The 14,685-nt window shown below is 39.3% G+C and overlaps 1 protein-coding gene across 1 annotated transcript in view; it reads right to left on the bottom strand.

Moving 5' to 3' along the window:
• LOC6556724 (BAI1-associated protein 3) overlaps positions 1-14,685 on the bottom strand; it is a 61,259-nt gene that overhangs the window by 22,735 nt on the left and 23,839 nt on the right. Inside the window, exon 2 of the mRNA XM_001983531.3 lies at positions 11,261-11,380. The gene's annotated coding sequence lies outside the window, so the exon portion shown is untranslated. The remainder of the gene's footprint in view (positions 1-11,260; positions 11,381-14,685) is intronic.

Raw genomic sequence — 14,685 nt, 5'->3', positions numbered from 1 at the left:
AGTGAGGGTGTGTGCGGATGTGTATTTGGTTGGGTATGTAATCAGCGTATTTTATATCCATGCGTGGTCAGCAAGCAAGCTTATTGCTGTTGTTGCTGTTTTACCTCCAACCTGCACCACCCACCCACCTCCTGCCTCTGCCTCCCCCTTTTCGTTTAGCTGATTGTTGCGTAATTAGCGGGCCTCCAATAATAAAATCGTATTTTTTGTTGTTATCAATGCGTGTTGTGAACTATGCTAAATATAAATCGTGTAGAGCCAAAAGTTGATTTATACGATGCACGTAAATTTGCCATTAAGCAGCAGACAAATGTATTACAATTAAATGAAATGGAAGCAGCAGCAGCAACAACAACAACAACAGCGGCAACAGCTGCTAACACCCCCTAACACCTCTAGTCACCTCCTATCACCGTCCCACTCGCAATCACGCCCCGCACGCAACGCATATGCGATTCTTGAGTCTAGCTGTGCACATACATGACTTTAATTAAGATTAATTGGGCGCTGGCCAATCCCCAAGGGGGCCACAAGCTAAAGAAGGGTAAAGGGAAACGGAAACGGAAACTTTAAGAAAGCCGCGACTGTGCGATTGTGCGATTGTGTGTGTGTTTTTCTTGGAGTTCGAGTTGCGTGTGTTGTTGGGTGCAAATGAACGCCATTAACTAGTCAGAGAAGCGACACTAGTTTCAATCTATTTACTCTTTATGCCCTGTAAATGCTTACAAAGGGTATCCTGGTGTTATGTTATAAGTTATGATAAATACACATATATATTGGAGCTAAATATAGGGCGTCTTGCAATCAAAAAGGATTTTATGGTGAGTTCAAATGTATGTAGACAGTCTTGAAGGTTTTTTGCTTGTTAAATGCATGTAAATGTCCCTAAAATGAGTTACAACTTTGGTCTCAGTACATTTGTATGTTAGTACTAAGATTACAGGATAACCTTAGGTCCAAAACTCTTAGCCAATGCACTCGTTAGTTTAAGTACACTCGTTTCTCACTATTAATGTTAATCGCATGCGACATGTGGCAGCTACGCTTCGACAAAAAAAAACAACTCTTCAGACCAAATGAATAACGAATTTCGCTTTGACTTCAGGCACAGAAGAAAATTTGATGTGTATCTGAAAACTAGATTTCAAATTAAGCAAATGTATTTAATAACTTTAGCCAGCTGTCAGCTGAGTCAACTACGTAGGGTGACTTTGAGCGCTGAGTGTTCTGTTGTGTATTGCTTTATTTTCCTTTAGCTACTTCTGGCAAGTCAATTTTCATTTTCACACATTTTCCGGACAACATTTTGTATGCATAACTTGGCAAACAAACATGTGAGAGGTGTCTGTGCGCCTGGGAGAGAATGTCCTGTTGATAAAACTGCGTGACAGTAATAAAAAATGGATATAGACTGAGGCAAGTCGAAGCAGTGATGCACTAATTATCAAAAATAAAAGACACAAAAGCTGCAGATTTAGAAAATCGCATCATGATAAACTTAGAACTTGTAATTAGTTCAAAAGTAACATTTTTACATTAACAAATTTCCAATCTTGAGTGGATATATCAATAGACTTTACTACTTAAATATTCGACTGCTTGTCTTATATGTATATCTCAATATATCGCTCACTTAGCATTAACAAAGTAACACTGAATAAATCCAAACTTTTACCCACATAACTCTTTCAAAGTCATCTGGCTTTGAAATCGGATTTATCCTCAGTATGAAGTGTATCACAAAGTCGCAGCTCACATAAAAAGAAGAGATTGTTTGACATGCGGCAAAGCTAAAAATAAGCGCGACCTGCCAAGGGGGAAAGGCACACCAGAGGGCAGGATGAGGCAATCGAATCCCAGTGTGCCACATGACAAAAAAAAAAGATGGCAATTGTAAGGCAATTTCAAAGACGAAATTATTATGTCGCTTTATGTCATTTTTTTTCCATGTGTTTGTTGTTCTGTGTATAAGTCAAGCAGGACTTGCAGATGAATGTGTAACATTTGTGGGCGTATCTCGTTTGTGTATTTTTTTTGGGGGCGTGGCGTACGCGCAAAATGACAAAGCAGCAGCGTCAAAGGCATAAAATTTATTTTCACTTCTGTCCTGGTTTGATATGTGGCTTTAAACTGAAACGGGACTAAATTTGTGGCACGCATTTCAGATTCGACATTTCACAAAAAAAGAAAAGAAATAAACAAACAGGCCCCCCAAAAGAGGAAAAAAATAAAAGTGAGTCTAACAAATGTGCGGCGTTCAAATGTCTTATTTATATGCCGTGTGTTGTGTGTGTGAGTGTTGTGTGTGTGTGTGTGTTGGTATTTGTTTGTGTGCGAAGGGGAGTTTAAGTGGGCGTGGCAATATATAAATTACTTTACGCACGAGTGTCTGCCAGAGTGCGGAGCATAGAAGAAAAACGAGTAGCGATAACAGTCAGCAATTGTGGTTAATATGATTTAGTCGAGTTCCAGACAACACTCCAAAGAGCAACAAAATTCTACAAATAGCTGTGGCAGCAGCAGCAATAACAATAACACCAGCACTAATAAAATTAGAAGCAGTGAAAGTCACAGACAGAATTAGAATTAGAATTAGCAGCAACAGCACTGGCACGGGCAATTAAAGTCGCTGGCAGTCATAAACCGAGATGAATAAAATCAAAATTCTTAATTCCTAGTTTACACTGAGACTGTAAGAAGAACAGAAGCAACAGCAACAGCAGACGAGATATCTTGACTCAACTCTTAAAAGTTTGAGATATTCAAACAAAAATGCTGAAAAGTATGACTTTATTGCTAAAGGCAATCGATTCTATGGCTGCTATTTGATATAGTGATTCGGTCCTACCAACTCCGACATAGCATAAGACAGATACACGCCAATTTCCATCAAGATAGTTTTCAAATTGAGGGAATGGTATGGCTATAATGACTCGCCTAACGATGCTGATCAAAATGATATATACTTTATATTATCAGGCATCTCCTTCAACGCGTTACACATAAAAAGACAAGATTATAATACAACCTAGCAATAAAGCTATCCAGCCTTGGCAATCACAGCAGTAATAACAAAGTGGAAAAGGATATTAAAAACAGCATGCGGCAATCTTCAATCTCTAAACAAACAACAAACACCAGAAACAACTATTGAGTACAGCAGTGATATGCACCCACAATGCGACACACACAGCTGCCCCGAGGAGGCAGCCAGCTACTACCTACAACAGAGGCTGCAGTTACAATATAATCCCATTATCATCATCGTCATAAATCAAGGAGTGCAACACATGCATCACAGTCTAAACTTTTCATTCAGTTGCCTTTTGTGTGTAGCAAGAAGCGAATCAGTATAGCAACACAGGGAGTAGAAGATGGAGTATGGTAGTCCTTTGGCCTCTGTCAAATGCAGCAAGACAGAGTTACACGCATAGAATTGCTTTTGTGTAGAATCTTATATCTTATATGTAACAACACGAACCAGTTTGAATAGTGTGCAAAGGAGTCAAGGACTCAAGGATGCATGAGTTATGTGGCTTGGGCATGCAAAGTGCCAGGCTAAAGTTCTCTTTGATAAATACGCTCAACAGTCACCTGACTGAATCAGCAACAACAGCTGCAGTGCAAACGATGCTTAATTTGTTAAGGCCAAACACAGACACACACTCAGACAAACAGGTGGGGCAGACACATGTTGTGTCTGACATTTGCGTAAATGCAACAGAAATTCAATTAGCTTGACTCAACTGCAGCTGTTGCTGTTGCTTGGCAACGGAGCACATGAAAAGCTGGTCCAGAAACTTTTCTTTCCATTCTAGCTATCCTTTGTCTGTTTGTATTTCGTTAGCTTTACTTCGAAGTATTTAAAAAAATACTTAACGGTTGGAAAAACACTTCTAATTAGCAGTTTGCACAGCAAAACGAAAGCAAGTGAATGAAAACTTCTGGAAAACTGAAGCACATTTTATGTTTAGCAGTTTAACTACAACTTTGCACTTCTGTATTTTCTGGTTATATGTTTCATCTACTAAATTGCATATTTTACACCTACTATAATCTGGCTTTCAAATTATTTATTCTATCTGCTAGTCTGTTTTATTTATTATTCTGATTATATAATCTATTTATTAAATTCTACTTTCTATCAGCTCTAAACTATGTGTATGTTATTTATAAAATATGTATGTATATATATGAATAAGCAGACCAATTTATAAACTACTTGGTCCATATGCTTATCTGTTTCATTTATTATTCTGCTCTGTCTACTAACATATGTGTCACAGCTCATCTTCTATAGCCGCCAAATTCCAATTACAAAGCACAGACTAATTAAATACGAAGCACATTTTAATCAAATTTCAGTTGGCAAAAGCGAATGTCAATTAAAACTATCAAATTACGGCAGAAAGGGCTAATTACGAGCAGTCCCTGAAACGCAATGCGACTCAAATAACCGAGTGTGTATTCGAGTATGTGTGTCAGTGTGTGTGATGAGTGTGTGTGTGTGAGTGTGTGTGATGAGTGTGTGTAATGAGTATGTGTCTGTCTTTGGAATGTATATTTGCGGTTGGCATAAAAAATTCTTTGGCGCGGAGTTTCATGTGTGTGTGGATGCACAGGATATTCGAGAATTTCTCTGGGCGTCAAAGCAGATTACAGCCATACACGCACACCAAACCACACACACAGACACATGCACAACTCACACACACATAGATACACGCACGCATACATAATTAATGTACTGTGCAGCCTAATTGTCAAGTATGCGAAACCGCAGATACACAAGTTCGGCTTTTTGGGGGGGTTAGAACATTTAATTGTTGCCTTTGACATTGCAACAATTTACGAAATATCTGGTGGCCAACTAGCTTAGTTGTTGGCCTGCTTTCGCTTTGGGCCAAACGCCATTAATTACGAATGCCAGACATGACTATCTCGCGCACACACAAATACACACGCACACCCACACTCTGATCAATATCGGCTATTTAGCAGGCTGTTTGAATAGCTTTGCCTTTGCCCGATTGCACTGCACACCAAAGAAAACCCCAATAGCTTATACATATTCGCTATAACCACCCAATCTAAGAGCTACACTCAGAAAAAAGAATATAATAAACTTCGAAAATCGGCAATAACTATTCTTAAAGTTCTTAATTTGAAAAAAATTGCGAAAACCGACAAAAAAAACACTTCACCTCTAGAAATAAGTTCACATACTTGTCTTATTAAGCGTAATATTATTTTGAATGTAACTGTATTATAATTAATAATTAAATAAATAAAATATATTTCTTTTCAGAAATAGATTTTGCGGTTTGCCGAACCCAATTTAGTTCATAAATTTATAGCATTTCTAAGCAATCAAAACTACATTAGAGTTTCAGCTAGATTTTCATTGCTTCTGTGGCATACTTTTCTCTAAGTGCACTACTTACGACACCCCTCTGCAATTGCTGTTAACGTCTTTGCTTTGAACTTGAAAGTCACCTTTGCTTTCTGATGCGTTTCTTGACGCCAATCAAGCGACGGGACGCACAAAATGGGTTGTCGGTTGGGGGTTGCCAGATTGTCAAAATTGAGTGGTTGGTTGAGGGGAGGCGGAGGTTGGACTGTCTAGGGTTGTGCTTTGTGTTTGGCTTTATCATGTCATGCAACCAAGATGGCAATAAAACGCTTGCTGTGCTTGCCGCTCTCAAACAACTTGCAGTCTGCATACATTGTTGTTGCAAATTACATGTCAAAAAAAAAAAAAACGAAAAAATCGCTTGAATGCACACAAGGTCTGCGAAAATCCCGCATGACGTTGCCAGACGTTTAAAGTTTCCAAATGGTTGCCTGCGCTTAAAGTTCATTTTACTGCCTTTCGAACAAAAAGCCATAATAAAAATTCGTTTTTCAGTATTTTCTACATTTTTCTCATTTTGTTAACTGCTGCTTGTGTGCTTTGGCATTGGCCTTTTATGACGGCCAACTTAATTGTTTGCATTCATTGCGTCCTTTTTTCCACGGATCTGCCGCTGCAGCTTATTTACTGCCACAACCAACACACACACACAAACACATGCTGGAAACGAAAGCAACTCATGCATACGATTTAGAAGCCCATTTGCCGCGCACCGCAATTAAAATGTATGCAGTTTTTTCTCATTTGCCTGCCTTTGTTTGCTTAAATGTGTGTAAATTAAAACTCATTGCTGCAGCGCTTTTAAATATCTACTTATATATAAATATATATACATATATGCATCCTTGCATACATATTTTTATGAATGCTGCTAACCTGAATGGTTTGCATATGTTCATCGCGTGGCTAATGAGTGCATAATTCAAAATTCTAAGAATCGTCTTCATTCTTGACATCCTTTTAGGTGAAAATAAGGGGTTTCAATATCGGTCTACTATATTATATAGCTGCCAAAGGTATGCAATCTTTAGCATGCAAAAAATAACAGCTCTGCTTTATTTCTGTTTTAAATCGGTCTTTAAAAATATGTCAGAGCAGCTGCTCTTTGGCAATTAATTTTCAACTTTAAGCAACTTTTTCATTCATTTTATGTGGGCTTTTTATATAGCTCACAATGTGAGCTTTGGTTAAATGTTCAGTATATAAATATATATTGAAATTTTTTAGCAACCCATTCTTAAACCAGATAAATCTGGAAATAAATGTAAAAAATACTCGTTGCTGAGTTTTGGAGCTTATGATAAGTAACCCACGCAGCAGCAACCTCAACTAAATATAAACAGACATCTATCAAGCAAGTGATGTACATATATATATATATATATATATGAATATATAGGATATATAGAGTATATATACTTATATTTTATATTTAGTTGAGTGCCTGTTGGCGACCGCGATGTCAACAAAACGTTAAGCGGGATTAGCGTTCTTTCGCGTTGCGCATTTGTTTAGCAGCAACAGCAACAGCAACAGCGACAACAACAACAGCAACAATTACATGAGTGTCAACAACATCCACAAAGTGGCAGCCACAACAGCAACAACAAATACAACAACATCAACAAAAGCAGCAGCAGCAAAATCGCGTACATGCCTTAGATCTTTACATACTTTGCATATGCCTTTAATATGGGCTTAACAGCGTAAAAATGGCAAAAGTCGAAGGCTAAGACAAAAAGGCTCAGACCGGCAGGCAATGTGTTGTTGCATGGTGTGATTGAGAGAGAGTGTGAGAGAGTGGGGGAGGGGGGGGCGGCACACACAGGCTGCTTATGAGCATGTTGTAAGTAGATACAAGTAGCTGCGCTCGTCTTGACAGCTTTGTTTTCGCACATTTCTCTTGTCTGCCCCCGAAGGCAGGCAACAAAACTTGTGGAAAGACGTAGAAGGTGTGTTGGTAGGGGGAGGGTAGGTGTTTGGGGATGTGCGGTGCACACTTGGAATTGTCGGGGCATGCGTAAAGTTTTTAATTAAAATAACCAAGCAATAAAACTTTGCAACACAATGTTGCAAAAATAATGACAGGCGGTGAAATGCCTCGACACAAAATATGGAAAATATAGGGTGGCATGGGAGTGTGGGCTTTGGGGTGCACCGTCAGCAAATTAGCAATGACAATTTCTTATGTGGCACTCACACACACACAGACGGAAACAAATACACACACACACACACACATATCACGTATACGCCACATGCAACAGCAACAGCAACGAGCAAGGTTCTTGTTAATGGCACCAGCATTGGTTAAAGGTCGCAGCAATTAAAATTTTACAGCAGTCGAGCTGCTACCCGCAGACAGAACAACTCTCCTAACACCTCCCATCTCACAACCTCAAACCTTGACAGTCCCCTACACAATTGCTGGTCAAAGCAACTGGCCATGAACTTTGACCCAAACAGTGTGAAAGCTGTAAAGGCTCTTGTTATTTGCTAAGGTCGCTGAATATTTGCACAAGTTTTATGCTCGAATTGATAGAACGTTAGAGACATCAGAATAATGACTCAGCAACAGCAGTAACAGCAGCAACAACAGCAGCAACAGCTACTGTAAGACAAACAGCAACAGCAACAATGTAAACAACAGTACAGACTTGAAGAGTAGCAACAACAGCAGCAGCAACTGTATGAGTAACAGCAACAACGAAAGCAATATAAACAGCAGCAGTAACAGCAACAACTCCTACAGCTACAGCAGAAGCAACAGCAGAAGCAATAGTAAAGTTAACAGTAGTAGCTGTGGTAAGAGACACAACAAGAGCAACAACTACAATTGCAAGGACAACAGGAGCTGCAAAACAAACAACAATAAGCAAAAGTAAAAATAACAACAGCAGCAACAGTAATTGTAAGGGTAACAACAACAACAACGTAAGCAAAATAAACAACAGCAGTAGCAACAGCAACCTGAACAGCAACAACAGAACCGAAAAAAAGTTGCCTCAGATAGAGCAGTAACAACAGCAACATCTACCATTGCAATGCAAAAGCAGCAGCAAAACCAACAACAGTAATTTACTGTAACAGTAACAGCAACAGCAGCGGTTGCTGTAGCAGCAGCAACAAATAAACCAGCAGCAGTAATAATAACAACAGGAACAGCAAACATAATAGCAGCACCGATATCAATTGCCTAGATACCGTAGCAACAACAGTAAAATTTAAAATTGGAAGAGCAGGAAGTGGAACAAAGTCAACAACAATAAGAGCAAGGAAAATTTTAGAGAAACAACAACAGCAGTAGCAACGAGATCAACAATAACAGCAGAAAAAGGAGCAACAGCAGCAATAGCAACAGTAACTATGCCAGCAGCAACATCAGCAGCAACAGCAGCAACATCAGCAACATTAATAAAAGCAGCAACAACAGTAACAGCAGCATGAATAGAATCATCAATAACAACAGCAACAACATCATTAGAATGAAGAGCAGTAGCAGTAGCAAACGAACCAGTTGAGTCGCAATAGTAGTCACAGCAGCAACTAGTATTGCCAGAACAACAGCCACAAGAGCAACTGCAACAGAAGCAACATTTATCACGGCAACACCTCAATCAGCAATATTAGCAGCACGCAGATCTAAAGCAGTAAAACCTACAAAAGCCAAGCAGCTGCAACGGCAAAAATAATGCAATGATCATCAACAACTTTTAAAGCAGCGAAAACAACAGTTGCAATTGACACATCGGCAACAATAACTGCAACATCAGCCGTGGCAGCAAAAGTTGCACGGAAATTAATGAAAGCAATTGGAATTGGAATAGCCAACAGCTGCAACAACGACAACAAAGTATCAACGACAACAATATTGCTATTGTCAAAAACGACTTTTGCGGCAGCAAACACAAAAGTTGCAATTGAAACATCAGCATTAAAAGCAGCAACATTGACAGCAGCGGAAACAGTAGGAGGTTAACAGCAGCAACAACATACAAATAGCAACTAGCAATAGCAACAGTTTTAACTTTCAAAGCAACTAAATACAAAAAGTAAGAGAAGCAAGCTTAACATTGTTAGCAATAGCAACAGCAGCGGCAACAACTACAAGAACAGAAGCAGCAGCAGCTAAAGCACATAATGCCAACAACAACAGCTCATTAAAATACCATAAATCAAGTTGCATGCTGCATAATGAGAAATATTTCTGGCGTGTAGCAAAATTATTAAAAAATGCCACAGCTAAAGAAATTGCTCAGTTTGTCGGTGGAAGGAATGTGTAAAAAATGATGCGAAACCGAGCTGCAGGACGAACAAGAGAGAGAGAGAGAGAGAGGGGAGACACAGAGAGGGGAAGAGAGAGGGGAGTAGAGAGCTGAGCTTTGGTACATCCTCAGATTGATTGATGACATGGCGTCAATTTGCTTGAGCTGCGCCGCAGCGCCTCAGAGTATGCAAAGCGTAAATTGTGCATGTGAACCCGAAAAATAGAGCCGACCAGACCAGGGGGGGCGGTGTGGATAGCAGGTAGAGTAGGTGAATATGCCAAGACAGAGTAGCTCCACCCCCCCTCCCGCATCCCCAACAATGAAAAAGGCATTAAAATGCGGTCAGCCAAATGCGAAAGAGAGATGAGAAATGGGTGAGATGAGTGCTGAGTTTTTGCTACTGGTGCTTTGTTGTTGCGGTCTTTGTGCGTGGGCAGTTTACATCTGTATTGTGTGTGGGTGTGTGTGTAAGTGAGTGTGTGAGTGTGCCAGTGCTGCGGCCCAAGGGTCCTGTCCCAGTGGCCCAGCAGCTGAATAACAAATAGCATTTTTGATATGAATAGATGACTAAATTTGTCATAGTTGATTGACCGAAAAATTGTGCAGTGTATCTGCCCACGCAATGCGAAAGCCTGTAGAGAAAGCAAGAGTCTGGTGAAATGTTTGTGTCTTGCTTTCCTTAAATAGCCTGCATATGAAAGGAGCTAATTGGATTTAAAGAAGCGGAAAATTGCTTGTTCCTCCAACTGTTTTTGGAATTTTGAATTAAAAGCAGTCGCAATTTTGCATGTGAATGCTGAATAGATGTGGCACAAACTTCTATGAATGGTATTATTGTACCGTCTATCAGACTTAATGTTGACTATTTATATATTTGTTTATAAGTGACTCAAGCTAAACACAATTAAAAGTTTGTACTCGTCAAAAACTTTTTGGAATTTTGAATTAGAAGCAGACAATTTCAAACTGTCAATGGAATAGTCTTCTACAATTGATACTAATATCATTAAATGTATGTTGAACTATATATTCATTTGATTCCAAATTGAAGTCAAAAAGACAATTAGACGCGCAGTAACAGAGATAAAACAATTTTATTTGTATAAAAAGAACTTCACTCTAAGCCATGCCAAACTATAGATTCACCTCAAAATGAATATAAAATCCAAATCCAAAAGATTTTTTTATTCACTTCAAATCTTTATCCAGTTTCATATTTAGACTTGAGCACTTTATAGTTTTGGCGAGTCATTGCTGTTGACAGCCATTTAAAAACTAGCTGTCTGAACACGTTGCAAGTTGAATGATAAATGATGTTGTTGTTGTTGCTGTTTTCGCCACAGCTGCCCCAATGCTGTCAAATGAATTATGCATAATTGTTGACACTGACAGGCGCAAACTTCCCAAAAAGTACAGCTTTGCTGCCTGACTGCGATTTGGTCAACGCCATAAACCAGCTTTAAATCATTTCCGGCCAAATGTGTGCATGTGTCTGCTTCATATTTCCTGCACATTTTGTCCACTTTGCACTGTAGAACATTTTCAAATTTGTGGAGAATAAATAATGTTGCATACTAACCACAAAACAAAGCCAACAAATTGATGGCAGATCATCATTAGAAGCACGTTGACTTTTTATCCGGAACGTTTCACTCAGCTACATGTTGTTCGGTTGTTGCCAATGCGTTGCACGTATCGACTGCAAAAAGATACAAGATATGAAAAATGAGAAAACACATCAAATATATATGATATATATAAAAATCGAGGCGAACTCAGCAATTACTTTCGAGTGATGCTTTTCTAATTTAGAGCTTTATTTTGGGCAGCTTAAAGATTCAAGTAGGAGCAGCAACAACAGCAGCAGCGGCAGCAGTAGAAGAAGAAGCTAAAGCAGCAGCAGCTGCTTGTTTACTGTGCCTGTTTTTGCCATAAAATGTCAGCTGGGCAGGTACAACAAAAACAACAATTTGCAACACTTTATGCGAGCCCAAGCAGGCGGCAAGTCACGTTGCGCATACGCCCCCGTGGCATGTACATAAATTTAATGCCACAAAATGCTCAACGCGTCTAAACTGTCTGTGCTTACCTATGTGTGTGTGTGTGCGTGTGTCTGTGTGTGTGTCTCTGTTTTTTGGGATATCTTTATGTGTATAGCATAGAGACAAGTTTGGGCATTGAATGTCGCAGACTTTCCTGCTGCTGCTGTTGTCGTTTTAACATTTCCGACCAAGTTGCATGAGTTTCCGTTTCCGTTTGTTGATTTTACGCACTCAAGTTGGACTCGACTCACACACACGCACATGTACAGCTACAGCCCAACTACAACGGTTTTTTATGCCATTAATTGCCTCGACTTTTTTGCCTTCTACAATACGCCTTTTTGCCAAGGTCTGCGCTTGGTTCTGCACGCTTGATTGCTCGCCCGTAAATCCATTTTGGGGGGTGTTGTTGAGTCAGGTAAATTGCGCACCCGATTTTTGCTGATTGGTCATTTGACTATAGCTACAAATGAATTTTTTTTTGTGCCATAAAATAAAGCAACTTTCGCTAAGCGACAGCTGAATATCATTCAGGACAGGCAAGGAGCATTTTTTTTGCGTGTCATTACAGCCAAGTTTTTATTAAATTAATATCTCTTTTTCTGCTACTTCATCTGCCTGAAGGGGGCCCGGCCTTATGCAACTTGTGTATCTTGGGGCATTATCGTTAATCTTCTTTATTGTAATTAATTTTCTTTCAAGTCTTGACCACAGCTGCGCTGCTTTGTCCAATTTAATTACTCAGTAAATTTTGTAATAATTATATTTGGGCTTAGTAATTTAAAGCAGCCTCAGAATATAATTTGTGAGGCCTACGCAAATAAAAATAGCAAAGTGAGAAAGACTTTCAAATTAAGAACGATATATCTGTAAGAGGTACTAACATTTTCAAATTATAAGCCGTGTTTATATCTATAAAATTTAGTTAGTTGGTCAATTAAAATGTGAAAGTAAAATAGCGAGGAATAATTGGTCAGTTTAATATTTAATTCATAGTAAAAGTGTGACTTTGTTCTGTTTGGTAATTGCTTAAAATGTTGCTTTGTTGTACGTCACTTTGGCCAGCATGCAGTCCGTCAAATAACGGGGAAAGCTTTAAACTGGAAATATAAAGTCAAATCAAAGCCACAGCAGCAGCAGCAACAGCAACAACCAAGCATGCAAAAGCTTGTCAACAGTTTTTATTGTTGTCACTTCCTGTTGATGGTTGTTGTTGCAGTTGCTGTTGTTGTTGTTGCTCTTGCATATGTCAAAGCGCATATGCCAAATGGCCAACAGACAAGGGGCCACAACAGTTAGCGAGGGTCAAGCAGCAACAATTTGCAAAATGGCAAAGTGCAGCAAGTGTAGAGGGGTTCGAAGGGCTGCAGAGGCTGTATGGGGGTGTATGGGTGGGGAAGGGATCGACTGTGAATGGTTTGCAGCACAAAGTGTGGCTTGTAAACGGGACAAAACCTGTCAAAGTGTCGACTCTCACTCTCAGTGGTAACATTTCGTTTTTTTTTCGTTTGGTCAGTTTGTCTAGTCTGCTATGGTACACCCTGCCACACCCCCAACTCGCCGGGTTATTCTTTTTTGGTCACTTAACTGCGTCGGTTAAATGCCAGTTTGAGCTAAAAGCTTTTGTTAATGGGCAGCGTCAATATTATGCCGGCTTTAATAAAAAATTAAAGGAGAAGCTGACAAAAATGGAATGGGAAATGAGAAAAGTGATGCGGCAAATAAATACGAATACGAATACGAATACATTGTGCGCATTTTGACGAATGAAATTGAATGTACATGCCACACACACACACACATACATACACACACATACACAAATGCACACTAACACACATGCATAAGCGACATGTGGCCAAAAAGAGAAAGAGTAAAAAGAGAGCTAAATGAAATACTAACCCTTTTTTCTTTTGGGTGGGCGGCATATAAAACGGGCTAACGGCCAAGCCCTTGTCCTTGCCAAGCCTACCCCACCACACGCCCCTCCCCCACTCCACACACTGTCCCTCCGCTTCTACTCCGTTCTCTCTTCAGTCTTGCGGCAACTACGTGGGAGGCTCGACTCAAGTTAAGTCCTTGCTGAAGTTCTGTTTGACTGTTGCCTTTTGCTCGCATTTACACAATATAAATTGTACACGTGTATGCGTGCGTGTGTGTGTTAATATATATATATGTGTGTAGGTGTGTGTGTGTTAGCACAAATATTGTTGGTATTTTGGGCACGTAAAACATCAACGCATAAATACAGAACATGCAACGTGTATGAGGCATGAATCGAAGATGCGCGTCGCAAGCAGCATTAAACCTGCCACACTGCGCTGGGCAGGGGCAACTCTTGCTTCGCATGATTGATAGCTTGATTGACTGATTGAGCAAGCGTTGCACAGCAAAGTTTAGCCAAGACAAAATCTCATTTTTGATCTGGCACAAAAATCTTTCCTTGACGCAATTTCATTAAAATTGTAATCTTTGCGTTTCCCTTGAACTCCAGACAATGCAAACAAAAAATTCTCATATTCATAGCTATCGATTAATTGATTGAGGTTGACTGATTGAGTGAGCGTTTCTTACACATATCGAATAGCATTCGAAGTGTCTTGAGACCGAATTTCATTAAAATTGTGATCCATCTTTTAATCTAGCAATATAAATTGCTTTTCAGAACTATTGAGTGATAGCTTGATTGACTGATAGAGCGAGCATTGCACATCAAAGTTTTGACAAAACTTTATCTAATTTTCCATCTAAGACACATCAAAATGTTTTTATACCACAATTTCATTCATCTTTCCATCTTCTTTTCGACTTGCAGTTTGAATTCCAGTGAAATCAAAAAATGCAAATGAAAATTGCTCACATTCCAAGATAAAATATTCAAGAGAAAAATTTAATTTCTAGAAGAAAAAGAAAACAAATGAAATCAGCAAAATAGAATTCCGGCAAAAAACCACAATTAATA

The sequence above is a fragment of the Drosophila grimshawi genome, unplaced genomic scaffold, assembly GCF_018153295.1.
Source record: "Drosophila grimshawi isolate 15287-2541.00 unplaced genomic scaffold, ASM1815329v1 contig_44, whole genome shotgun sequence".
Taxonomy (NCBI): domain Eukaryota; kingdom Metazoa; phylum Arthropoda; class Insecta; order Diptera; family Drosophilidae; genus Drosophila; species Drosophila grimshawi.
The sequence above is the reverse complement of the archived record's forward strand: the minus strand, read 5'-3'. Positions and strand labels throughout refer to the sequence as shown.